At 39.3% G+C, this 25,571-nt stretch overlaps 1 long non-coding RNA gene across 4 annotated transcripts in view; it reads left to right on the forward strand.

Annotated features, from left to right (window-relative positions):
* Positions 1–90: 90 nt before the first annotated feature.
* The window catches only part of LOC120323475, an 88,431-nt gene continuing 62,950 nt past the window's right edge, over positions 91–25,571 (forward strand). For 2 of the 4 annotated variants that reach the window (XR_005563947.1, XR_005563946.1), the window contains exons 1-6: positions 10,339–10,672; positions 10,816–10,954; positions 12,073–12,217; positions 13,717–13,772; positions 17,185–17,242; positions 18,630–18,713. This is a non-coding gene — a long non-coding RNA (uncharacterized LOC120323475). Of the gene's footprint in view, positions 251–332; positions 483–1,782; positions 1,819–10,338; positions 10,673–10,815; positions 10,955–12,072; positions 12,218–13,716; positions 13,773–17,184; positions 17,243–18,629; positions 18,714–25,571 lie in introns of those variants that run through there. The other 2 variants (XR_005563948.1, XR_005563949.1) reach the window with 2 other exon arrangements.

Consider the following 25,571-nt stretch of genomic DNA (forward strand, 5'->3'; position numbering starts at 1 on the left):
GCGGGGGTTTGGTTGCGCCGCGCCGCCGCCGCAGTGCAGCACCGGTATTCACGAAGGTCGCTACGCCGGGGGCCGGCGGGGCTGGCGGGCAGCTCCGCGGCACCTGCGCAAGTGGCGTAAGCGCTCCATGGCGGCCGCTTGGCCGCTGCTCCGCTGCGCTGTTCGTTGCCGAGCTGCAGCCCCTCACACAGCCCCAGCGCTCGGGGCCTGCGGTGCGAGGTGCACCCTCTTCTGTCACGTCCACAGAACGGTAGTTTACTGTTTATGTAGCCTCGTAACGTTTTGGTTTGTTTGGGGTTTAGTTTTTTATTTAATAAATTGATTTTCCCCAGTTTCCCCTCAGACAGACCACATTTCAGATTTTGTTGGAGGTAAAAGAAATGAGCTGATAACAGACTGTAGCCTCGAGCTTGCGATCAGACCCGGAGAAGAAAGGTTACCATGTGAGCATCAGGAGCCCGTCTGCACGGATCTAGTTTCAGGTTTGCTTTCTGGGGCTGGAAACTATTTCTCCCTGTGCTTGCGCTTTCCAGCTGGGAACTGGCCTGTCCGCGGCTGCAGGCGGCCCTTGGACAACCAGGGCTCCGGAGAGACATTTTTGTGTGTCTCTCATGCTAAGCACACCGCTGGTGGGATATTCCTGCTCCTCTCAGTCAAACAAAACAAAACAAAGATGGCTAGGCTTCCAGCTGTAGGTGGAAGTTTAAGTCATGGAGACTTCCAGAGAGTCACCCACGAGAGGTTTCATCCTTTAACAGCCAGGTCTCCCTCCCAGGTGGTCACTGAGGTGGCAGCTACCCCGACTTGCCAAAGGATCAAACTTAGTTGCCCTGGGAGGGGCCATACAGAAAAAACAAGGGATAAGTAAAGGTGAGGATAAACCCCATAAACAGCTACGTCTGCTTTGTTCACACACTCGCCTTCCGCTTTCGGTTTGTATGACTCACAGTTCAGATGCCTGGGAGAAAGTGATACATGTAGTAACTCCTGAGCCACACACATGGCAAGTCCAGACAGATGATATTGCAGAACTTCCAGCTTCCCAAAAACATCCTCATTCCTAATGCTTTCGACACAGTGTGCCACAATGTCACAAGGGTTATGTAAGGCCTAAGGGGGGCTGTCATACAGGAGTTCTTATGTTGCATCTTATCTGGGATGAAGTTTGTTCAAGGTAGATTTCCCCATCTCAGACCCGTAAGCATTAAGGACAGTTTACTTAGCGGATTGTGTTACGGAAAGTCTTGAATAAACCACCTGAAAGTAAGTTCTGAGCACATACATGTTGAATAAAGGTGAACGTAACTGTGACAGGTATTTTATATACACAGAATTTTTACATAATGGCACTTTCCTGCGTGTAACAATAATCATATTGCTGCAAGAGCTTGGACCTCACGTGTAAATCTGCGAGAACAGAACTGTGCAGAACTCCATTGAAATTCGTGGAATCCAGTTTGAAAGAAGGCGACAAGGGGCACAGAGGAAACAGCAAAGTCAATGAGATTTAAAGTAATTAATGTCACTGAAATGAACATTTTTGGAGTAAAAAATAATAAAAATACTTGCAGATCTTAAAAATGGAAGGGAAAGCAAGGATTTTGTTTTACATCAAATGAGAGAATATTCTTGTGCAGTGTTTCCAGCATAAGCATTCCAACACCATTACCCTGTTAAGCAAAAACTAAGGAGAATTTGTTTATATATATATATATATATACACACACACACAGACACACACACACACTCATGTAATTTTTTTTTTTTTTTTTCTGGAGGCAGGGGGAAGAGGACAGAATGGAAAAGCTGAAAAACATGGTAGGTACATATTGACAGACTAAAGTATCACCTTTTCTGGTTTATTTTAAAGCATAAAATTGTTGTTATTCCCATAACAACAGAAAATCTCCCAACATTTACTCAGTAAGGGAATAACAGCGAATGATCACTGTTTTCTTAAAGCTGTGATTGGCTTTTTATGACTGAAACCTGCATTTTTTTAACACCTATGCTACCATAAGTCACATTGACTTTGGCAGGTGGGAACTGAAGAAGTTTCTGTGCTTGGCTGCTCGTAGCTTCCCTTCATGTGTGCCACACTTTGTCAGCCTCAGGGACCTGCTGCATGAATACAAGTGATGAAGGCAGTGAACTGTAGTGCAGAGGACAAAAAAGATTGTGAAATGCCTTCTAGTTTATACATCTCACCTTCTTCTTAAATTCCTTTACTTGTTGGCGTGGAAGACACCATTATTCATGTCTGCAAATGTAGCAGCCAATTGTTTATATGATTATTCAGTAGCAAATATACATAAAATTTTTTTTTTCAATCTGTCCCCTTGACTTCACAAAAAAAAAAAAAAAAAAAAAGAAAACCAGAAAATCAGCAAATGGAATTTAATAGCTATCACTTTTAGTATCACCTTGCATCCATCAGTCACCTGAGTGACTTGTACAAATTCCACCTTCCCTTTGTATTTTCCCCCATGCTCTCTTCCACTTGCCCTGAACACCAGTGATGCTTTAATTCAAATAAGGTGGTTTGCAATTGGCATAGTGGTAGTTCTGGATTTGTTTCTGCAAGTCTGAACTTGCAGAATCTCTGTGTAGTTCCAACTTGAGTGCACTGCCACTGGTTATTTGGAGAAGGGATGTCTGTAAAGTGTCATGAGGAACCCTCTGCGTTGCCGACTGTGTGGCACAGGAGCAGGAATTGCTTCCACAGATGCAGCATCTGGCTGAGAGGAAGAGGGATACCTCTGGCTGCACATATGGCATAGCTCAGAACCTGGACAGGCTGCATTGTCTACCGAAACAACCCACAAAATGTGGGACAGAAGTTTTTCCTTACTATTGCCAAGCTGGAATCACTGCAACTTATCCATGTAGTAGGTTGCGTTGCAGTGATCACAAAGCTGAGCCCTGCTGGGTGGGGGTTCCAGACAGTGCTGATGGCAGGGTAGCTGTGACAATGTGGCACTGTACCATCCTCAGTTCATCCTGCATCTCATCCTCGTGCTGGTTGTGGATCTGGCTAGGCTGGGTTTTATGCAGAGTGCCCTATTAATGCAGTGTACACATGCAAATAATGTGATCCAAAGCATCCATGTAGAGGATAAGTACTGCAGAGTAATTCACTGAAAATTCACACCCTGGTTTGCTCCACGTTAATTTCTCCAACATAATCACCTCCTGCACCTTCTTAATTTCCAAACAGTTTTTCTGCCTGCCTTTTCAAGCGAGCCTAATTTCTCTCCAAAGCTATCCCGACCCACCCCATGAATGAAGCAACTGGCACACACATTTAACCAAATGTACTCCTAGTTTTTCCTGTGATAGAAGCCCGTTTCAAGGAGAGCTGTACTGCAGAAAAAAAGGCGTGGGGGAAAAAACTAGCAAACAACAAAACCCAAACTAAAAAATACACCTATATTTTTCATTTAAACTTTTTTTTTGGCACTTGTACTGAAGCGGAATATTCTTGATGGCAAACCTGTTCATACTCAACTCAAGTTGTTCTGCATTTCAAGAAAGGCAAGAAGCAGGACCACAGGCCTGTCAGTCTCACTTCAGTGCCTGGTAAAATAATGGAAAAGATTATTCTGGGAGGTATTGAAAAACACCTGGAGGACAATGCAGTCATGGGTCACAACCTGCACAGCTTCATGAGGGGGAAGTCCTGCTTGTTGTGCCTGGTTTCCTTTTAGGATAAGGTAATCCACCTAAGTGATCTAGGAAACCCAGTTGATATAATCTTTTTGAACTTCAGCAAAGCTTTCAATACTGTCTCACAGGATCTTTCTGGCCAAAATGTCCAGCCCACAGCTGGATAAACACATCATGTGGTGGGTGAGCAATTGGCTCACGGGTCGAGCACAGAGAGTGACAGTGAACGGGGTGACATCAGACTGGTGACCTGTCACTAGTGGGGTTCCTCAGGGCTCCATCTTGGGCCCTGTGCTCTTTAACATCTTCATAAAGCACTTGGGCCCAGGACTGGAAGGGATACTGAGCAAGTTTGCAGATGACACTAAACTGGGAGGACCAGTTGACTCTCACGAAGGCAGGGAGTCCCTGCAGAGAGACCTTGACAAATTAGAGGAGCGGACAATCACCAACCATAGGAAGTTCAAGAATGGAAAGTGCTGGATTCTACACCTGGGATTGGGCAACCCTGGATGTACAGACAGACTTGGGAATGAGATGGAAAGCAGTGCCACGAAAAGGGACCTGGGGGTCCTGGTTGGTGGCAAGTTGAAGATGAGTCAGCAGTGCCCTGACAGCCAGGAGGGCCAACCCTGTCCTGGGGGGCGTCAGGCAAAGCATCGTCAGCCGGTCGAGGGAGGGGATTGTCCTGCTCTGCTCTGTGCTGGGGAGGCCTCACTTTGAGTCCTGTGTGCAGTTTTGGGCATCACAACATAAAAAAGATATTAAGCTGTTAGAGAGTATCCAAAGGAGGGCAACGAGGATGGTGAGGGGTCTGGAGGGGAAGCCTTATGATGAGCAGCTGAGGGCACTTGGTCTGTTCAGCCGGAGGAGACTGAGGGGACACCTCGCTGCAGTTACAACTTCCTCACGAGGAGAAGCGGACGGGCAGGTGCCGATCTCTTCACACTCATGACCAGTGACAGGACTTGAGGAAACAGCATGAAACTGAGTTATGGGAGATTTAGGTTGGATATAATTCACCAAGAGGGTGGTTGGGACCTGGAACTGGCTCCCCATAGAAGTGGTCACAGCACCCAGCCTGTCTGAGTTCAAGGAGCATTTGGACAACACTCTCAGGCACATGGTGTATCTCTTGGGGTGTCCTGTGCAGGGTCCCTTCCAACTCAGCACATTCTGTGATTCTATGGTTCTACTGTGCAGATTCACTATTATAAGAATTGTTTGCACTGTCACTTGGAGAAATGCACTAATATGTGGGGTATGTGCCTAATTTGTAAACCGTAGCATGGAGAGTATCAAAGCATTGCAGAAGGCTTTGTGGTTGTTCTCTACAGGATTTTAATTTGCAGAATACATATTGGTATTCAACTTCTGAATAGATTTAGAGATGACTTTTAGTGAGGCTGATTTAACAATGCTCACTGACACAAGAGCATTCCAACCCTTCTAGACAGTGGTGGACTTTTAACCACCTGGAAAGTCGCTTCTCTCTTCCCTTTCTTTGGAAAATCCTTTGCAGTAGTCTTGCATTGAGTCTTCTATCTAATAAAACAAATTATTTTGCTTTCACACAGTTGTCTTCTGACATGCTGCACCCTACACCTTAACTCACCAGCTGGATTTTGTGATGTTCAAAACCAGAGATACTGAAAAAAAAATTCACCTCCTTATTTCCAGTTTAAGGCCCAGAAGACTTGCTAGATTTCTCAAATGTAACAATTTGTCTGGCAGTTACAGTTGCACAGGAATCTTACAGTGGTTCTTTGTCAGATATCTGGACAGATATTTGGGGTGTGACTTGAGAGTCAGCCAGTGAAAACTGTGTAGAATCCTCAAGTGTTAGGGATACTGATATTTCACCAGGGAATGTTTATACAGGCTGCTAAAGAAAGTGAGGCAGTGCCCAAAGCAGCACAGCTTGCTTTGCTTTCAGAGTCCTGTTTAGAACAGGGAATATTTTTAGCCAATATAATTGTACTAATGCCTAATCATCATAACTTGCAAAGAGGAAGATTGCATATGTATTCCCAGAATGGTTTTGGAAAACAAACCAACCAAAAAATAAACCCAACAGTGACTGTCTTCTCAGCAGGTCTAGTTTGATGAAATATATAAGTTGCAAAATTTTACATCCTCCAGTCTTCTGAAACAACAGATTTGTTCATATTCTGTAGCTCAGCAGAGTGAGTGTGCTGTTTCTGGCATTGGTTAGCACCAGCTTTACCATAAAGTAAGTAAGCTTTCCAATTTATAATTTTTATTATTTGCCAAGAGAAGAGCTTTTCTTTCTCCTAAACACTGCCAGCTCATGTTTGAGTTACCTGAAAGCATGTCTGTGATTTTTAATTTTTATAGTTATTAGTATTTTGATCTTCTGTGTAATGTCTCATTTTTATACCTTTTAGGCTTTCCAGTATCATGTCTTAATGAATTCTGTTTAATTGTACCAAGTTTAAGAAGTAATAGTCCTTGTATCAGTTTTAAAAGGTATTGGCTTGATTTCATTGTAATCTGCTTGCTTAAGTGGTTTTGTGTCAGTCATCTTCTATATGAAACACTTAGGATATTCAGAAACTCCTACTGCAGCTGAACACAAAGTACAGTTGGTTGAGTTGGAAGAGCACCAGAATGTCCTGTAGCTCCATTGCATTACTCTTATCTTTATAAAATATATTCTATTGATGGACTCAGAAGCATGGATAGGAAATTACTATTATTAAAATGCTGCACACGGTTTTACCAAACTAATTTTATATTATCTTTTTCATTGCAGCAAATGCTGTGGTTTGTAGGAATACACTACAGAACATTTCTATACATTTATATATGTTTAGCTGCTCATAGGAAAGGGCTTTTGTTGGAAGTAGTGAGCTACTCCTTGCTGTTTGCCTTACTTTTCCATGAGCAGAAACACAGCATGTCTTCTTGCAATTTAAGGTAATATTCACATATGTTAGTTATTAGTGGTTGCTGTTACTATGATTTCTATTAATGAAAAGAGAGAGCATTAATTCTCTTTTAGATTTCTGTAAGGGCCATATTTTCTGTTATTTAGGGGTCAAAGATCCACTTGAGCTGGAAAAAGGGTGAGGAAAAACTGCTTAGCATTTTCAGTCATCAGGAGGAAACAAAAACAGTTACAAATCCAGGTTACCCTTCTGAAAGGCAGTGAAGTCCTGCTGTTTTCCCTTGTTACTCATTTGAAAAGTTCAAAACCTTTCTTTAATTTAAAAGAAAAGATGATTACTTGTACATATGAGGGTGTTATTACAAACCTGTATTTTTAAATAGGTTCAGCAACGTTAAACCATTAGATTACAAAAAGCAGCATTTCCATTGTTTGACCTATGGTTCCTTTTATTAAATCCAGTCTACGTAGAGTGTGTTAAAATTGTTTTGCATTTATGTAGATTATTTTTATATTGTCATTCCTTAGTCCTTAGTCCATTTACAGCAAGTGCAGCTGCTCATTGAAATGATGTTTTTTCCTATTTTGGTGAAATCTGTTTTGTTTTTAAAGAAATTGCATAAAGGAGGCTTTTTCCCATTCTTACCCAGATTGTTGCTCATGCCTACTTTGAGAAGAGAGACAGGAGAAGAGAACCAAAACCACTACCAGAATGTGACTTAAATCAGGAAAAACTTTGGGAGGCTCTAAGATGTTAAAAAAAAAAAGGCTAGATATGACTCTGAAGTGTAGCTTTTATTAACCCAGTAGTATTTCTGGCCTCATGTGGCATGATTTTATATCACACAGAAGAACTTAAGCTGTGGGGAAGGCCACAAAAATGATCAGAGGGCTGGAGCACCTCTCCTGTGAGGAAAAGCTGAGAGAGCTGGGGTTGTTCAGCCTGGAGAAGAGAAGGTTTCAGGGAGAGCTTAATGCAGCCTTTTTGTATTTAGGGACTTTTAAGAATGATGGGGCAGCCTTTTTAACAGGATGAGGAGCAGTGGTTTTAAACTAAGAGAGGGTAGAGGCAGACTAGGTATAAGGAAGAATTTCTTTACAATGAAGTTGGTGTAACACTGGCACAGGTTGCCCAGAGAGATGGTAGGTGCCCCATCCCTGGAAACATTCAAAGTCAGGTTGGATGAGGCCCTGAGCAACCTGATCTAGTTGAAAGTGTCTCTGCTCATCGCAGAGGGTTTGGACCAAATGAGCTTTAAAGGTCCCTTCAACCCAAAGTATTCTATAATTCTATGAAAATGTTAAATGTGTTCTGTGGACTGAATGTATTTAATTCTCAGAGGCAATACAGGCCACTTCAGCACCACAGAATTATTTCCAGTTAGGCAGCTTCACAAATTTAATGAACCTAGGAAATGAGCAGTCATTAACAAAAGGTAAAAAGGACTTCAGAGATGCGTTTGAATAACATGATCCCATTTCTCTGGGTTCTCTCTTGTGTAATTTTGAGTAAAAATGAAAGGTCTGAAAAGAAAAGATCCTGAAAACCTAGTTCTTTTGAAAGTTCTGAGCTAGTATGGCCTCTGCCACCTGGCACAGCCTCATATGGAGCTGTGGGAACTGCTGTGTTATGGTTGGTGAGTGATCTCAGGAAGGGTTGCAAGGTGAATGGGGTCATATGGGAGAGGTAAACTCTATGTCTGCTTATTGTAAAGTACCTGTAATCAGGAGAATCTTCAACTGGGCATGTTTTCCTGGATTTTCTTTGTATAAAGGAAGTGGGTTTGTTTCTGGTATATGTATTTTTTCCCCTTGTTGTTTGTTTGGGTTTTGGTTGTTTGTTTGCTTTGGTTTTTCATTGGGTTTTTTGTTCCTTTGTTGTTGGTGCTGTTTTTAAAGTGGAAATGACACACGTAAGCATAATTTCATACCAGGTAGTTCTTCTGGTTAACATCAATGGTTTACAGAAATGATACTAATTTTGCAAGGCTTCCAGGCTTAGCATTTATGTTCTCTGTGTCTGAAACAGAAGTCCAACACACAGTGAATCCAAGTTAATGCACCTGCCCACAGACATGTTTGTTTCCCATGTGAATAGCTGGACTGACAGGATATTGGGTTGAATTAAAGAAGTTTCTATAGGTTAAGCTCTCAGGTAATTTCTGGATCAAGCACTGTTCAGGTACTGTGAGAGCTGAGCCTCCTGGGATCAAAATATTTAAAAGAGTGACATCAAACCCACTCTTGAGCTAATCAAAAGCTTTTATTCCTTCTGCAGACTCTTAGTGTTGTGTTTTTAGCAATGGAACTCTGTTTAGGCCCTAAACAGATTCAAAAGAACATAGCTGTGTAACTAGTGACTTAAGGTTAGTTTTATCAGGGGTGAATTTGACTCAGCATTTTATCTATGTTGTATACTTCATTGACTCATTTATTGAATGCAGCAGCTCTCAGAGAATTAGCTGGGAACAGAACTGTAGAATGCTTGCTTCAAATACTGATTTCCACCTGGCTTCGTTAGTAAATAACAGGTTTGTTTTACTGTTGTTTCCTAAATAACTGGTGGAAAAGCTCAAGAAAAATAGAAGTCAGTATTTTAAATTTAAAGCCCATTCTGATTAAAGGAGAGAGCTTGGCTTGTCCACCTTTGCCAATTAGAAGCTGAAGTGGAAAACCTCAGCAAGAGCTGAGATTCTTACTCCTCTAAGGGACTGAAGTACCAAGGGAAGCCAAAAGCCAAAACATACATAAACTATGTCAAAGCTATTCCTCCCAGTGGGTATTTCCATCCTCAGTTAGCCTGCTAAAAGCTTTCTTTTTCTTCAACACTTGTCCTTCTCTTCCTTGGCCCTGATTTTCTTAAGTGATAAATACATTCCTAGCCAGCTCCCCATTCATTTCTCTCCCAGCAACCACATGGTATATATATTCACATTGTGTCTTTTAGCAAAACAGATATAGAATCACAGATAGCACTGTGACAAATAGAAAAAGTGCAAGGCTGAGGAACAACACTCTGGAAGATGAGTCAAAATGTATGGAGTTTATGGATTAATAGAAATTAGAACTTGAATACTTTGTCGGCCAGGAGTCTTAAATTAGATTATTAAAGCACTTTCTTAAGTTATTACACTATAAAAACAGTTAAACCAAATTAATTTTGAGCAGTAAGAGTGTCTGATTAGAAATATAGCACAGTTTGACTGGTTATTTGAAAAGATAATTAAGATTACTTTTTCCATGTAGGGGGAAATATAACCTACATAGAAACAACAGAGGACTTAAGCAGAGCAGTTCACCTCATATAGGTAAATAAGGACTAAAGCTGTCTGCCTTTAAAGTGGAGTGAAACAATTGTCATATTCTGTGATCTTTATAACTGTTATCCTTTTTCAGTACTCTAAGCTGTGTTTCTGTCTCACTTTTCATGGCAATCAGAACCCATAAGGGATTGATTTTCAAGTAGAGTATGTACAGGGAAAAAAAAAGCTTATTCTGGTAATGCTGACTTTTGCAGAAAGGAAAACACTGCTTCTGCATAAATGTTAGTGACATAGGCCGCAGTGCTTGGGTATATTAACAATTTGAGCTTTATTTTCTGTAACTTTTGCCTTTTTGTTCTGTGTTTTTGCATTTTCCTGACTTGCCTTTTCCTCATGAACAAAATATACAGCTTTCTGATTTTCATATTTTTGCCCTTCAGATCAATAGTAAAGACATAATGTGCTTTTGTTTCTTTAACAGCAGATTTGAGCGGTATCCTTTATGTCTCTATTTTCCAAGGAAGGACCATGGATGCTATTAATTTCTTCAGTGTAAGCATTGTTTTCCAGGAAGTAGATAATGAAGTTCGGTAGAAACAGGTGGAGTCACATCAGTTGACTAAAACAAGGAAGAACTCATACAAAGCTAGATCATATTGTGGGTAATCTCATCCATCCTCCTACCCAGGATCGACCAACATTATACTTTTCCTGTTTAACACACAACTGTATCCACAGATAATGCATTGCCAAGAGGGTCACCTGCTGAAAAGATACTTTCTTTAAGAAGAGTACACTTCAAAGGGACTGACAGTGCTTTGCAGAGTGAATGGTGAGCAGCAGCACAGCATGAACAGGCACAGCAAAGAGAGGTGCCAGGAACAGTTACACTCCAGTTTCATTGACTGGAGGTGAACTCAGGGTGCAGAGTGCTCCCTTCTAACAGCTTTTTTTTTTTTTGCTGTATTGTGTTAGCAAAAGTTGCAAAGCAGTAGAAGCCAACTTACAGAAGACAGATTTTATCTGTAACAAGCTTCATCCTGCCCAAACTGTATCATAACTGCTACAGAAACATCAGATAGAATACAGGGAAAAAACCAACCCACCTGGGCAGGTATTTACTTCCTAGCAGCTATGATTTGGATGCTTCTGAGATCCTTTCTCCACTCTTATCAAAGCTGGTAGACACTCTAAACCTTTAAGTGTAATCTTATCTAGTTCAGTGCCAGTGGAACAGGAAATTTAACTCTATACTTTCTGGAGAAAGTATTTCTCAATTTCTCAATTGAAATAAGAACAAAAAGTCTTTTAAAAGAAATTGTTATCAATGTTCAAGTCCAGTGACTGCCCAGATCTGCAGAAATTCAGTGTAAGACATGTCATTTGAAGATCTGATATTTGTGTTGCTGATATATTAAATTCATTAGTGACTTCCTCCACTCTGATAGTGGTCTCTTTCCACAAATCTTTGCAGGAAAAGTGGGTTTCACAGGTTGCAAGTCTTTATTGAGACCGAGAACATTTCAACAGAAAACACATCCTAGTTGGTATGGCAAAATTTATTCAGACTGCTATTTCATTAATTTACATGTTTTAGGCAAAAGGAATCTAAAAGAAGTCTTCAGGCTTCTTTGAGAAAATACAGAACATCACCATGTTTACAGATGTGAAAATCTCTGTAAAATATTACTTAGAAACATTTAATGTGTTCTTTGGGGTTTAGCCAACTAGCAACGAAAAAAAGGAAAAAAGGCCCAACAAAACACTTCAGTATTTATACTCTAGGCCAGCAAGGCCTCAGAATCACTGAACCTCAGGGTTCAAAAGAAGCTTTTGCAGCTACAAACTTTACTGGAAAGTAAACAAACAAAACTGATGTCACTCCTGGGTCTTGCTAGAGCTGATCTTAAAAGGGTTGGCACTGATGTTCCAAACCGTTTGTTCTTTTACAAGATGCAAAGTTGTCACTTCTGTTGTCCCCTCTAAGACTTGCTGCTACTGAGCTCTTCAAGGGAAATTGCTACTAATGCAAGTGGTGCTGTCTGGAAAAAAAGAACTGAGAACATGTTGGCCTCCTTTTGATGTCAGTCGGTGATCTGGCCTCATAGGATGCCAGCTCCTCTCTATGGTGTTATAACTTATTACAGATAACAACTGGAATTAACTGTAATCTAAAAAATGATGGTCAGACTACTATAATATTGATCCTTGCTTTTATGGTCTGTTTTTAAGAGGGAGAATTCAAAGGACAACGTTTTGCCTCACAGGGAGAATATGCCTGAGGTGTACCTGGCTGAGAGGACAACAAACATGGAGTGGGATGGATGTTTCCCACTTACAGTGAGGGAGTACAACACATGCTTTATCTCAATTTTAAGTATGTTTACCTAGGGAGTGTAAATCTCCAAATCTATAGACAAAACTATTCAAAATATGCTTGCACCAAAATGTGTTTTTTGTTATTCAGTAGCAGGATTTATGCAGGCCTTAAAATTCCTAATTTTCGAATTTTAGAAGTAGTCAGTGAAAGCAAGATTTGTAGTTTGGGTGGCAGAAAAGGGAGAGGATGAGACTACCCAAAGCAGTGTACACCACACTGACATCTGACTGCAGAAGGAGTGGCACTACTACCTTGCTTGTGATACTGTGAGAATTCACGGTGCATTTAGCTTCATAACATTTAAATGTTTTGAGATGCATATATGTGTAACGTGTTTTATTATCAAATTTATTTGCTAAGACAGTTTCTTGGATATTTTCTAGTGTATAATTTAGATAAAAAGATAGAAAGGAGTAGTCACACGTCATAGGTAGTATATAAATACTTGCCAGAGCATCTCCTTTTCACATTCTCCACACTGGAGTATCCATAAGTAACCACCATTACTGAACTGTGGTTGAGAACATGAACTATTTTGGTTCATACATTCATAAAGCCATCTCACAAATTAGATGTGATCTTTGCTGCATAACTGACAGCAGGTCTTTGAGTAGTGTTTCAGACAATAGTGGCATCGAAATATGAAGTGGGGTAGGTGTTGTACAACTTTCACAATGAATTAAGAGTCCAAACTTAATTTTTTACTTCTCTTGTGACTTGTCAAAATCAAAATCAAAATCAAAAAAAATGGAGTGAAGAGCAGAGCTCAAATGACAGGTGGATGTTACTGGAATTAATGGCTCAAGCTGTTATTTCTTGTGACATAGGGGAAAAAGTAAAAGTTGGATTCTGTACTTAGCATATCAGAATAGATGCAAAGATGACCACATCACCCCAAATGAGGAAACTAATTACTTCCACCTTGCAGGTTTCTGTCCAATTTGCTCTTTTCCTGAAGCTCTCTGAAGCCACTGTTTATAGCACAGAATGTGTATGAAACTTGTGAGAATCAACAAGAGATCAGAGCCAACTCTGTCTCCCTACTCCCTCTACAGTTTTTCCCAATAAGAGTATGATTTTTTTATGTTGACCACATGGATTTCCTTAGTGCCAGATTATTCTGGAGATCTGTGAGAGAGATGGGTAGAGAGGGTTGACTGTACGGTCTCAAAATTGCAGATGTGTGTGGGAAGGCTCAGCCGTGCTTTTCATCCCAGACCATCTATTCTTTACTGACAGATCTCTGTAAACAGCAAGTGCCTTTGAAGGGATCTGTATAAATAAATTCTATTCTCTCTTCGTTTTTTAAACATGTAGGTGGTAGGCACATAAGTGATTAAATTATTAGAAATCTGTGAATTATTATTATACAGAAAGTACTGTAATGAAACCACCAATTGATTTGCATCTCAGTAAATTAATACTTGTTAAATACCTTACCATGTCGAAATCTTCACTTGTGTGTCTTTAATTTTTATCTGCTTTTGTTTATCTAGATATTTGTGTGGTCTCTATCACTATAGTGTCTGAACAACATGGAAAAATCATTAATGTAAATTCCTGTTTTATTAAGACCTTTCATGTAGTAAATATAATCTATGTCGCTTTGGAGGGTGTTTTACACTGCTGTAACAAGGACAAAGGAGCCACAGTACAAGACCAAATTAAGAGGTAGTTAATTGGTCTGTGTGACGGTCTTTGCAACTGGGGAAGGAAGATTAAGAAATAAAGGCATTGTCTGCATGAAAAAATTAGTGCTTTTTCAGTTCAAAGTTACTGACTGTTCTGTACGAACGTATGTTACAGACAGTGAAAGGGATTTTCGTGCCAAAATGCAAAGCTGTGTACAGTATGTGAAAGTACCTCTAAATTGAATTAGGGAGTGTTTGAGAAGCAGGATATGTATGACTAGGCTGGTTCTGATGCTGACACTTTATTTCTGTAAGCACTGCCTCGTAGAATGGTAGTACACCTTTGGATTTTACTAGGACTGTCTTTGTTCAAAGTAGTTTAATCCATATTCAGGGGAGGAAAAGCTGCCTTTTTCTGTCTGGTAAGAATGTTTATACCAGGAGTTAGTCCAGGGTTGGTGCTGATTTTCCTTTATGTTTACTTCCTTGTGTAGACAAACCCCGAATAAATGCGTCACACAGGAAGTCTGTGGAGTTACTCTAGGTTTATGCTGATGTAACAGGACACATGAGAGAAATTTTATGACTGTTTCTGTCCCAAACAGATGGAATACTGTTAAGTGACAGCTCCAACAGGAACAGATTTAGGGAGGTGCTGTTTTAAAGGCTAGTTAAAGAGGAATGTTTTAAAGAAAGGTTAGAAATAGCAGAAAGAGGAGTCACATTCTTTTTTCAAGTTTAAATAATGCATGAATAGTGCATTACAAGTCCACACTGCTTATAATGCTGGAATACTATCCAGTGGCCCCTGTTTTCCCTGTTTTCCCAGACTAATCTATTTAAATTTAGACTATAAGGGGAAAAGGCCAATGTCAGTACTGCTCCAAGAAGTGAGTACTGCTGATGTGTGCTGGACTTGTAGTGTGCTACCTAACCTTGGATTGTGATCTTCCTGTTCTTCCTCTGAAGTACTGAAAGAAAAACATTTGTAATACTGAAAGAACTGAGAGAAGAGACCTTATAAATGTGTTGAGAGGAATCAGTGCAGTTTTAAAGCTCTCTGTAAAAAGTGAAACACAAGTGTGGACTTTTGCCTCTCCACCTGTGTAGTAGATGTCATCAAACTTTCCATTAGTACCATGCTGTGTTTTCCAAGAAGAGAAATGCCATCACGTTCATCCAGTTCGATTTTTAAAAATATCTCTCTGTCTCCAGCTTCAGGGGGCTGGACAAAGTTAAACACAGCAATTCAAAAGTCAGATCCATTAGCCAAGATGGAATTAGACTTTCTGCTAAAAGAAGAATGATGAAAATTACCGTCAGAGTGAACAGACTGAGGCTTTCTTTTATTTAGATATTGTAGCTTCTTAATATCACATATTTCCTGAATAGATTTCACTGGATAGAATTTATTTTTTCTGGCCTAGCATTTCCCTTTCTTTAATAGCCTTATGTTCCTTTCTGTATGATGCATTAGATACATTAAATAATTCTATTCCATTTTCTAATCAGTATTTGTTAGCTTCCAGGAGTCAGATCTCATTGCTAGGCAACTAAACAAGAAATCTCCATCTTTGTGTGAAGCAGTTTGCTGTATCCATGCCTGACTTGTGCTTATCTATACATATATCTATAAAATTACATAAGTGCAGCTGTAAATGGTGAGTGCAAACATGCTGCATATATTAGACCTATTGAATTTATCTTGAAACTGAGTTGTCAATAGTCCAAACAGCTTGGAAAAAGGCACATATTTTTACCACTGTGTTTTTAGATCTATTTGCCCCACATGCAACTAACTTAAAGGGCAGCCTTGGTGCTGAAAATTACTTCTGTGTTTTGGGCTACTAAAAAAATACAGATTTATGTATTAATTACTACAGTCTTTCTACATCAGGATACTTCCCTAATTTTATTAATGCCTCTGTAAGATTTTGATTATTGTGATTCTCTGTTTGCAAGTTTTCCAAAGGAATTATGAGACAGAGGAGTTAGTTTGAAAACCAACAGCAGGGCTTCAGCAGATCATAGTGACAGCAGTCTTTCTGCACTTTTAACAAAACTTATAGATTTAATAATTTAGTGAGCTCCTATCTGCCATCTTGGTGCTTGATTGCATTTCCACTGCCATCCAGTGTATTTTGTTGATCTTCTAATAATATATCCTCTGTAACATCATAGCCTTGTTACTACAGGTTTTTTGTTATTTTCTTCAGCGTAATTTTTGTTGCTAGAGTATCACTGTTCTGCTATGGAGGAAAAGGCTTCTGATGTCACACACTGGCATGACCTTTTTTTTTTTAAATTATTTTACATTGATTTTTAACCAGCTCAGGTTATGCTTTTAATATATCTGTTCCTACGCGTGATGTGCCAGGGTCAGTTTTGGAAGTGGAGAAGTAAGGTCTGAGGGGGTGTTTCCCTGGATCCACACAAACACCTCGAGGAGACCAAGGTGAGGGAGAGGTGACGCTTGCAGGCATTGCTGCTGTCACCACCCTGTAGATGGTGACTTGCCTGGCTGGATTAATTTTCCAAGTAAAAGCTTTGGAGAGAGCAGGCCCCTTCCAATACGCGTTTCTGCGTTTTTGACTACTCTTTAAACCAGCTGCTGATCCTCTACTGAGGAGCTACAAAAGGAGTTTATGGATACTCCTTTTTAAATTCTGATTGGCTCCTATAGGTACCCCCAAAGGTGGTTAGTATAAATAAAAGAGCTGAACTGATCCATTTTCTGTTCTAATTTTGGTTCAGCTGTGATTAAAGTTGTTCCGCTGTCCTTCCTGTTCAGATCAGAAATAGATTGGTATCTGACTCACGTTAACAAATACAGCATTTAAAAATAGAAATGATCGCATGCTGTGGGTGATCCCATGGAGTGGGGCTTCAGGTGAAGGGAGGGTTTAAACTCTCTTTTCTGCTTTGCTGTCATAGCACTGCTATTATTTATGGCTCCCACACGGCACCACTGCTTTTCTCACCTCTTCAATCTCACTCGCCATGTTTAGGGCCTGAGGCAATCTGGCAAGTACAGTTGAGGAGATGGAGAAATGCAGTGGTTGTCTTTCATACTGGTGGTTCGGTTACAAATTTCAGTTTAAATCCCAAGTCAGTCGTGGAATCATTAAGGTTGGAAAAGACCTCCAAAAGATCACCAAGTCCTAGCACCACCACAGTGTTCACCACTAAATTACTAAACCATGTCTTCCACTGCTACATCTGACCAAGCTAAACCTACTATAAATATTGTTTTTAATATAATGTTATATTATACTTGTACCCCAGCTGTTTTCTTTTACTGATTCTAGCCAGACTTTTTTTTTCTTGTAATAGGAGAATTTTGTTGCAGAGAAGTTAATTCTAAGATATTACAGATGGAAGCAGGAAAATGGTAAGTTATTAAATAATTACAAATAGTACCTGCAATGTTAATAATACTTTTGTCTTTTATGCCATTAAAAAAATCCTATATTTTTGTGAATTTAGCTTGTTTTCACTAAAAAAAAATGCTGTAGATTTCGATTTCTTATGGGACAATTTCTTATAGGGCAATTTTCTTACAATACATCACCAAATCTCTTGATTATAAAAACTTGTATCTATGGGGTCAGGCAATTGGACTAGGTGATCATTCCAACTTAAGTATTCTATTCTATTCAATACATTTATTTTTCTTTTTTTTTTTTCAGAAAAAATGGGGTTATTTTCAAGAAACAGTTCAGTCTTCTAACAGAGCTTGTTCATCCACCCTCCTCAGCCTTTCCCTGATAGTGCTTCAAAAATAGCAAAACCCATCTCAGTCATGAGCTTGTATCTAGACTAAATAAGTGCATTTTATGAATCTATCAGATTCTTAGTTCTCTCTCACTGATTTAGCTGTGATTTCCAAACTTCTGCTTTTTACAGTGCTTCAATGGAGACTTGAAGTTGTTTGCCACAAAATATTCTGAAATAAATACATAGGTTTTTAAACTTTAGGTAAAATGTGTTGTAGTCACAGGATAAGCATGACAGCATGATAAAAAGAAGTATGTAAGCCACACATTCGGGATATTCATCTTTGTACATGCAGATAACATGCTGTGGTTGCTGGAACTTCGAGTTTCCATCTTGAACTTCCTGACATACGTGAATCTAGCTTGCTCCATTCCTCCTATGCAAACAAAAAGATCTATTTTTAAAATCATTAAATCAAAGGAAATTTTATTAAGAGGAAAGCTGAGATGGAAAAAGGAAATACATCCTGCCGTGCATAATTTGGCTCCAGCCTACCCACCACCCTGAGCTAATATTGTCGGCGTCTACATCAGCGAGTGGTGCAGTGCAGTTAGAGCCAGTTTGTCTCTGGTGCCAAGAACCTCATGTCCACACTGTATGTGAGTGGGTGGAAAGGAGGGAATGTGCTTTGAACTAGCTCCAGTTTGCTCCCAAGAACTAAAAGTCCAGTAATAGCTGGAGCACGTGAGATGCTCTGTAGAGCTTTGTTTCATTTGGGGGGATATCTGGCTGTACTCTCTGGTCTGGGCTGTGTGAAACAAAGTAGGGTAAGAGGGAATGAACAGGAGATTCCCTTCAAAAGCATACTCCTGATCTGGACTTACAAAAATGCATCCGTTGGCTGGATGGTTTGAAAAGCAAACATATAAAATCTGTAGGGGCTGTATATACAGTCAGTACAGACTGTAGGGAATTAGTGCCTTCTCCCCTTCAAAAATAAGTTCTCTCTATATTCACTGATGCTTAAAAGAATTAATTCCAGTATATATTCTCTGTTCTAGGATGAGAGAGGGGGAAACATGATAGATTATAAGGGCGTTCCTAAGGGAAGCTACTTGTTCATTTAATAACAAAGGACTGTTCTGGTAAGTGATGACATCCTGTTTCATAACTAACGTGGAGTGTACATGGGCAGAAACATGTCTTCCATATATGTGACTTTACTATTTGAAAGCCTTCACTATTTACCTTTTTCTAAATCTACAACTAAGACAGCATTCCCTGATTTGGAATATTTTTATTCTTCATAAAATGAAAACTGATGAATTGAAGACCTTGCATGAAACCCAGTACACTGCTTAATTCTATAGCAGTGCAATTCTAGTTGCAGACAACACAGGAGACCATTGCTACCTTTATTCTTCTGAGCCTGTTCTGTTAAATACTGCAGCAGTGAATACAGAGAAACGTGATAGTTCTGTAATAATGGTGGAACTGAAGAAGGTTGTGTAATTCAAACACTTGTGAAATTAGCAGAATTATGGATTTCTTGCCAAGTCTTGCCTTCTGAGGCTGTGATTGTTTACAGGAATTCTAGCCCAGAAGCCCGTGAGGAAAGACGATATGAGGAGGCTGATGCTGCAGCCTTTTATTGAGATGAAGCAGGACTTGCTCCGAGCAATGAATATATTCATTTTCCCGAGACAGCCTAATAATGAATTTCTAAAGCAGGATGGAATTGAACTCTACATCTTAGTGTTCAAACTGTTTAAAAATCTGTATGCACAGTGCTTTATTGCACTTGTGTTTGGTGTGGTTCTCAGTGGAAACCAGTCACATAGTATATACCACCCAGGTAAAAACACTAAGACAGGGGCCGTGGTACTTTTTACACAGACTTTGCTTAAAACAGGTAATGGATCAAGTGAGCAGAGGTAATGAGCCATGTAGAAATTTGTTGCCAAATCCTTTACAACCCTTAGCGTGATAGCTACAGCATTTATGTAGCTTTAAATATCAGTATTGTTTGCTTTATGTAAATACATAACTGAAAAGCTGTATTTTAAAAAATACGTGTAAAATGAGCATTCTTTTAACTCAAACTTTCTCTCCCTTTTTGTGAACCACTAGATATTGGTGTTCCCCATGTCCTACTTCCTTCAGCACTACATCAGCATGTCTGGTGGTCAGTGGGAGTTTTGCCAGAGTACACTCTAAAGCAGGTTTTGGCAACCCATGATTGCAGATTATAAAAGGCTGGCAGCAGAGTTAGCATGAGGTTAGGAGCCATAACACTGAGAGAGTTGGCTAGGAGAACCAATATCTCCTTCAGAACTCAGCAGAAGCCCTGGAGCTGGGCACTGCTGTCATCATACTGCTGATTTTAAGATCACATGGTGAGCAGCATTTCATTTGTTAGAATTGGAGGCATTTTTAAATTCTGATAAGTGTCAACACTGTCAGCCTCTTATTGGGAAGAAAAGAGTAGAGTGTAGCATAACACATTTGAAACATCTCTGCCCCCTGACCATTTGAGGTATCTTACTGTGAACATCTTACTGTGAACATCTACTTTTTAATCATATTTTGGGCACGAGTAATTCTAACCACTGCTTGATTAGTAAGTGCTACTTGGTACCTCAAGGTACGGCCTTTATTTGTTTATTTTTTTTTAAAGGCTACAGCATATGTAAGAATTAATTAATTCCCTGCAGGTTTTTGAATTCTATTTAACTCTCAATCTGATTTTCTGGACCTTTCTGCATGTTCATATGTATTCAGAAGCTAAGCAACTATGGCTAAAAAAAAAAAAAAATCACTGAAAAATACCAAATTTCTATTTCCCTCCTCCAACCTTTCATAGGATACCTGCAACAGAGAGAGTTAGGAATTTTACTACCTGCTGATTTGAGACCCAGAAGAACAAATAGCTACGAAGCATTTTTTGCCTGTGTAATCTTTGGTCATTTTTATTGATTGCAATGAAACTCAAAAGTATGTTTCTTCTGAAATCTTTTGAAAAATGGTGGCTGTCAATACGCATTTAAGGCTGAAACATCTATCAGCAGCACTGTAAGGATGGTGAATTAGTTCTGTTGAAGTACCTGTGACACCTCTGAGAGCTCCTCAGTGTGTCCAGTGGTGAATCAGGGGCTGCTTTCAAATTTTGGATACAGATGGAGGACAAGAATAACGAGTTCTGTGTGATGTGTCAATTTATGAGCAATGAGTAAGCTCAAATGTGCAGGTTAAAAGCACCTTTTCTGAGAAAGCAGCAAAGAAAGAAGTATAACATTATGTACTAAATCTGACCCCAAAATACTCACCTTTACAAAAATTATTCACTGAGAAGATCTGTAGAACTCAGAGAGAGCTTTCCTGGGGAAAAATTATTAGTGCTCGAGTATAACTTCACTAGTTTCATAAGGTTGTGATCTGACTATTTTGTTCCTTGAAAGTTATTTAACTTCAAATACAATTGGCATTATATAGTTGGATAATTACAAGTAATAGCAGAATCATCACGAAAGGTATATGATAAGCAAAAGAAAACGTATTAGGTCTGCAAACTATAGCATTTAAAAATAGGAAATGCCTCAGAATTTAAATTACCTGAGAGGAATTGTTTGATCTGAAAAGCAGGCAGTATCAATAAGTGAGATCCAGAAAAAAAGGTTTCAACCCAGAGGATTTCTGTTTATTGAAATCTGGGTGAGTGCAGTTGAAGAGATGACTCTGAGATACCCTCAGGACAGGTTACACACCTGCCAGACCATCCCTTGGTTCATGTGCAGGTGCAGGTGCTGCTCAAAGGCACATCACTGGCTGTACCCTGGCCAAAGGAACTCTTGTGACAAATGGAGAAAAGTAAAGGCAAAGTAAATTTCTTGCAAACCAGGACACATTTTCTAATTGCTCTTCTGTGTGTATTTGCAAGTGGCTACTAATTGGGAGGGGGGTCTAATACAGATGTCATTGCAGTTTTCAGAAGTAGTCAAGTTTTCAGAAACAGTCAAGATCATGGAAAGTTGAGGATTTTGAGTAGTTAAGGAAATTATCTCAATATTTTTGGAAATCAGCTCCTGCATATGAGCCTACTACACTTTAAAATCCAAATTTCACTCACCTCTGAAAGTTTTTGCCCAATCTTAACAGATTGACTATAGCTTATATTGCCAAAAGAATACATTCTTATGATTGAAGAACTCATGTAGACAATGCTTTTTTTTTTGTCAGTAGACATTGTGTTGTCAAAAGAAAATCTATTTTGTTCTTCCTTTATTTTATTTTCCTTTAAGGTGATATTTGACATCTGTCAAGTTGAAGGTCCTGCACAAAACTGAAAGTTATTTTACCAAAAATAATTGATTTCCAAGTGCATGGTCATGTTTATGAAGTCTTGACAAGAACATTTTCATTAATTTCTATTCTAGAAGCCATCAGTGCATATTTAAATAAATTAAAACAAAACAAAACAAAACACAGCAAAAAACCCATGCGTAAAGAATAAAGACAGGTATGTTCAGGTAATTCATACAGATTATTCTTATCAATTTGCTTATTATATTATGTACAGATAATTTGTGAAATCCCTTGAAGCAGAACAAAAGCTTTAAAGATACTCTTAAGATCTAATTGATTATATCCATAAATGTTATCATTGAGGAAGTAGAAAGCAATTTTACCTGAACTTTACCTCCGTGAATAGTTGTTGACAAAGGGCTCTTCAGAATGAAATGTCACATCTTCTTCCTGTGGCTTGTGATAAGTCATTCAATCCAAATGCGAGGGTGACTAATTTTTTGTTAGGAAAGAGTTTATTGTGTCTACATGTCCAAAGGTTTTTCAGCTCTCTGTGACTCTGATGGCACAATATGTAGTGGAAATAAAGGAAATTGAGGTAATATTTGTGCCTGCTAATACAAACACAGCTGTACCACCTCTTACTAGTTGGGTAAATGCTCCGTCTGCAAAGTTCAGATCTGGAAGTAAATATCAAAGATGACCAATGTTAAATCAGTTGTTTAGATTAGGCCCAGTGTTTAGTTTGGTTCCTACCATAGTTTTCTGTGCTGACATCGACAATCCCCACTCACATAAAACCAACTTAAACAGATAGTTCTTTTGCCCCTACACCTCAATAAAATAAACTCAAAAAGCAATTTTCTTTTGTCAAATACAGTTATAACTTTATGGAGGGAATTGCTGCATAAAACTAAGTAGGGTAGTGATTTTCTTTTTGTCATGGTTTTAGCCAGCCTTTCTAGGATGGCAGAAGCCTTTACTTGTAGATCAGGCCTTATTTAGGATTTTTCGAAGATTGGATTAATTTATTACAGTACGTAAAATAAATGTAATTTTGACTCATCCTGTGTATAAATAGCTCCTCTAAGGTAAGAGATTTTTCTCAATTACTCAGATTACTCATATGTTTCTTGGGTTATCAACACATTTTTTATATAAAGGAGAAGGAGGATTGATTCTGACATTTTCTCAGTTGAGTGCAATGACACTTTTGAAACAGTCTCCTGCCAACTGCCTTATTGACTCAGGCATGAGATTTTCAGAAGACATGCTTACTTTAGAGACTGGTTTATCATGTTTCCATCTGTTGGATAAATATTTTTTTGACTAAGTGTAAAACCCCAGATACATGTCATCCCAGATGCTCAAGAAATTTTTCATCTGACTGCTGAAAGGCAACAAGATGAGATGCAAAATCCTTTCAAAACACCTGCCAAGCCAGACTGTACAATCCTGTCTCAGGCAACCAGAATAGTCACCTGGGATTTGGAACTTCAACTGTCCTGAGATTGAAACCAGCAATGTGTGAGATGGGGAGGACAAATCTCACTGCTGGAGAGCGTGTGATTCCCCAGCAGGTGGGAGATGTAAATCAGCAGCCTGGACAGAATCAGGAGACAGGAGGATGGCAGAGGGTTGGATACTCAAGTGGGTGTCCTCTGCAGCCGAGTGCCAGGAAACCTGACCTCAGGTTATTTTGGGTACTGGCAGATAAAAGCCTTTTCCTTGCTGTCTGAGCACTGTGGCTGAAGAGATTTGCTTTCATACTTTTGGCATTTTATCCTACTGGCTTTACCAGAGAGGATTGGTGAGGGCAGGTGAGACTGAAATTCCATTTTGCAAGCTCTCTTGCTGGCATGCAGAGATTTCTGTCCCTCATAGGGAGATTTGTTGGATAGACCTTGGGAAGTGTTCCTTCAGGGTTCTAGAACAGTATGTTCATTTGTAAATACTCTTCTTTTTCCCCTTACCCCATTCACTGAGATAAAATAATGCTGTGGTGGCGCATTCTTTGTAATCTTTTTGTGGCTTCACTGGAATAGATGTGGAGGGATCTGTTGCTCAAATAGAAGCCTCCTCTGCAACACCGATGTGCTTTCATTGATGCTGATTTTTATATCTGCAACACCAATGTGCTTTCATTGATGCTGATTTTTTGCTTTTCTAAAATATTGTATCTATTGATGTATTTGCCTAGGAAAAAGCAAAAACAGTTAAAGTAGAGAGTGAATATGACAGAAGAATCACTTTACATTTTTAACTACTAAACAGTAGGTTTTATGAGAGTAGGTAAAGACATTTTTTTTTTTAATTCAGTTATGAGTTTTACTTAATGTAGCCAATGGAAGACTTGGTGGCCCTATGACCCATTTTATATGGTGTGATTTTAGCCATGCAGTTTTCCCTTTTTCTTTGTCAGGGTAACCTGAAAGGAAGCTTTCTTTTGTCTTGTATTTAAGTTTGATTCTGATTAAGGCAGTGAACAGCTGTGGTCTTGCTGTAGGTTGCTGCTGTTACTTTCCCAATAACTTTCCCAGTCTCTGCCTGCAGAGTAGCAATATGAGACTGGAAGTGACTCACTGGATCACAGAATCCACCTCTCTGCTGCAGCAGGCATCACATCTCATAAATCCCATTTAAAAACAACCAAACTCAGTCTTGGAACTACTTCATCACCCACCTCACCTGCCCTGGGATTATCCTACACTGTTTAAAAAATACTGTTTGTGAACTTGAAAGGCCCCAGCTCTGCTCACTGCTGCTGGAAAATCACTTGGAAATATGATGTGTAGGTGTTTGTTTCTTTCCAGTTGCTCGTGCCAGATGCTGTTCTGGGACCCCACTGCTTAGAAACCTGAGTTCTGTGTTCAGCCTTCCTGCCTAATCGGCCTGGCCTTGGAAGGTATTACCCAGCTGATGCTTGATTGTGTGGTTTCTTGGGTTGCCAGAACTCTTCTGGGGAGGTTTGTGTCAGATATGTCTAAGATTGCTCACTGAGGTGAGTTATGGGAATGCACAAATGGATTTTGTCAGTGTATATTCTGTAAAGAATGTAGGAAGAGGGTGGAAGAGCCAGGGTTGCTAAATGTTACTGTAGGAGGGGAAGAAATGCTTGGCTTTTCTGATTATGACAGCCTGAAACTGATTACAAAAGCTTTGTAAATAAAGTATTTCAGGACATGCCTAAAGTCAGCGTTGTAGAATTCTTCTCATCCATAGGGAGGTTTTAATATTAGAATGTATTGAAAAGTAGTGTCTCTATGATAGCTTTTCTAATTCAGTGAAAAAAAGTACTTCAAGAGTGAATTTATGATTTTGTGAAAGGAAATAACATGACCCAAGCCTATGTCTTCTGGCCAGAAACAGGAAAGAGAAAAATCTCCTAAGAATTTCTCTTTTTCAGATTTTTTTTTTTCTGATTCAGAACTTCCATTGTATTCTGTAAGGAAATTCTAATTGTGTACATCCTCAGCCATGCCATTAAATTGTGCTTTGTTCCTCCAGTTCTGTATTATTTCTTGGACTGATACCATAACATCTGAATCGATTCCATAATTTATGACTGGTGTTATAACTAAAACTGGTTGCTTTATTTTTAATTTTTAAAATTGAAGTATAAGTAGATTCCACCTTCATCTGATATTCTAAGGATTTATTATCAGCCTCTGACAAGGGAAATCATATGGATATTTTTAGAA

This window comes from Pipra filicauda, unplaced genomic scaffold (assembly GCF_003945595.2).
Source record: "Pipra filicauda isolate LSUMZ 115617 unplaced genomic scaffold, ASM394559v2 scaffold26_size5592650_pilon, whole genome shotgun sequence".
Taxonomy (NCBI): domain Eukaryota; kingdom Metazoa; phylum Chordata; class Aves; order Passeriformes; family Pipridae; genus Pipra; species Pipra filicauda.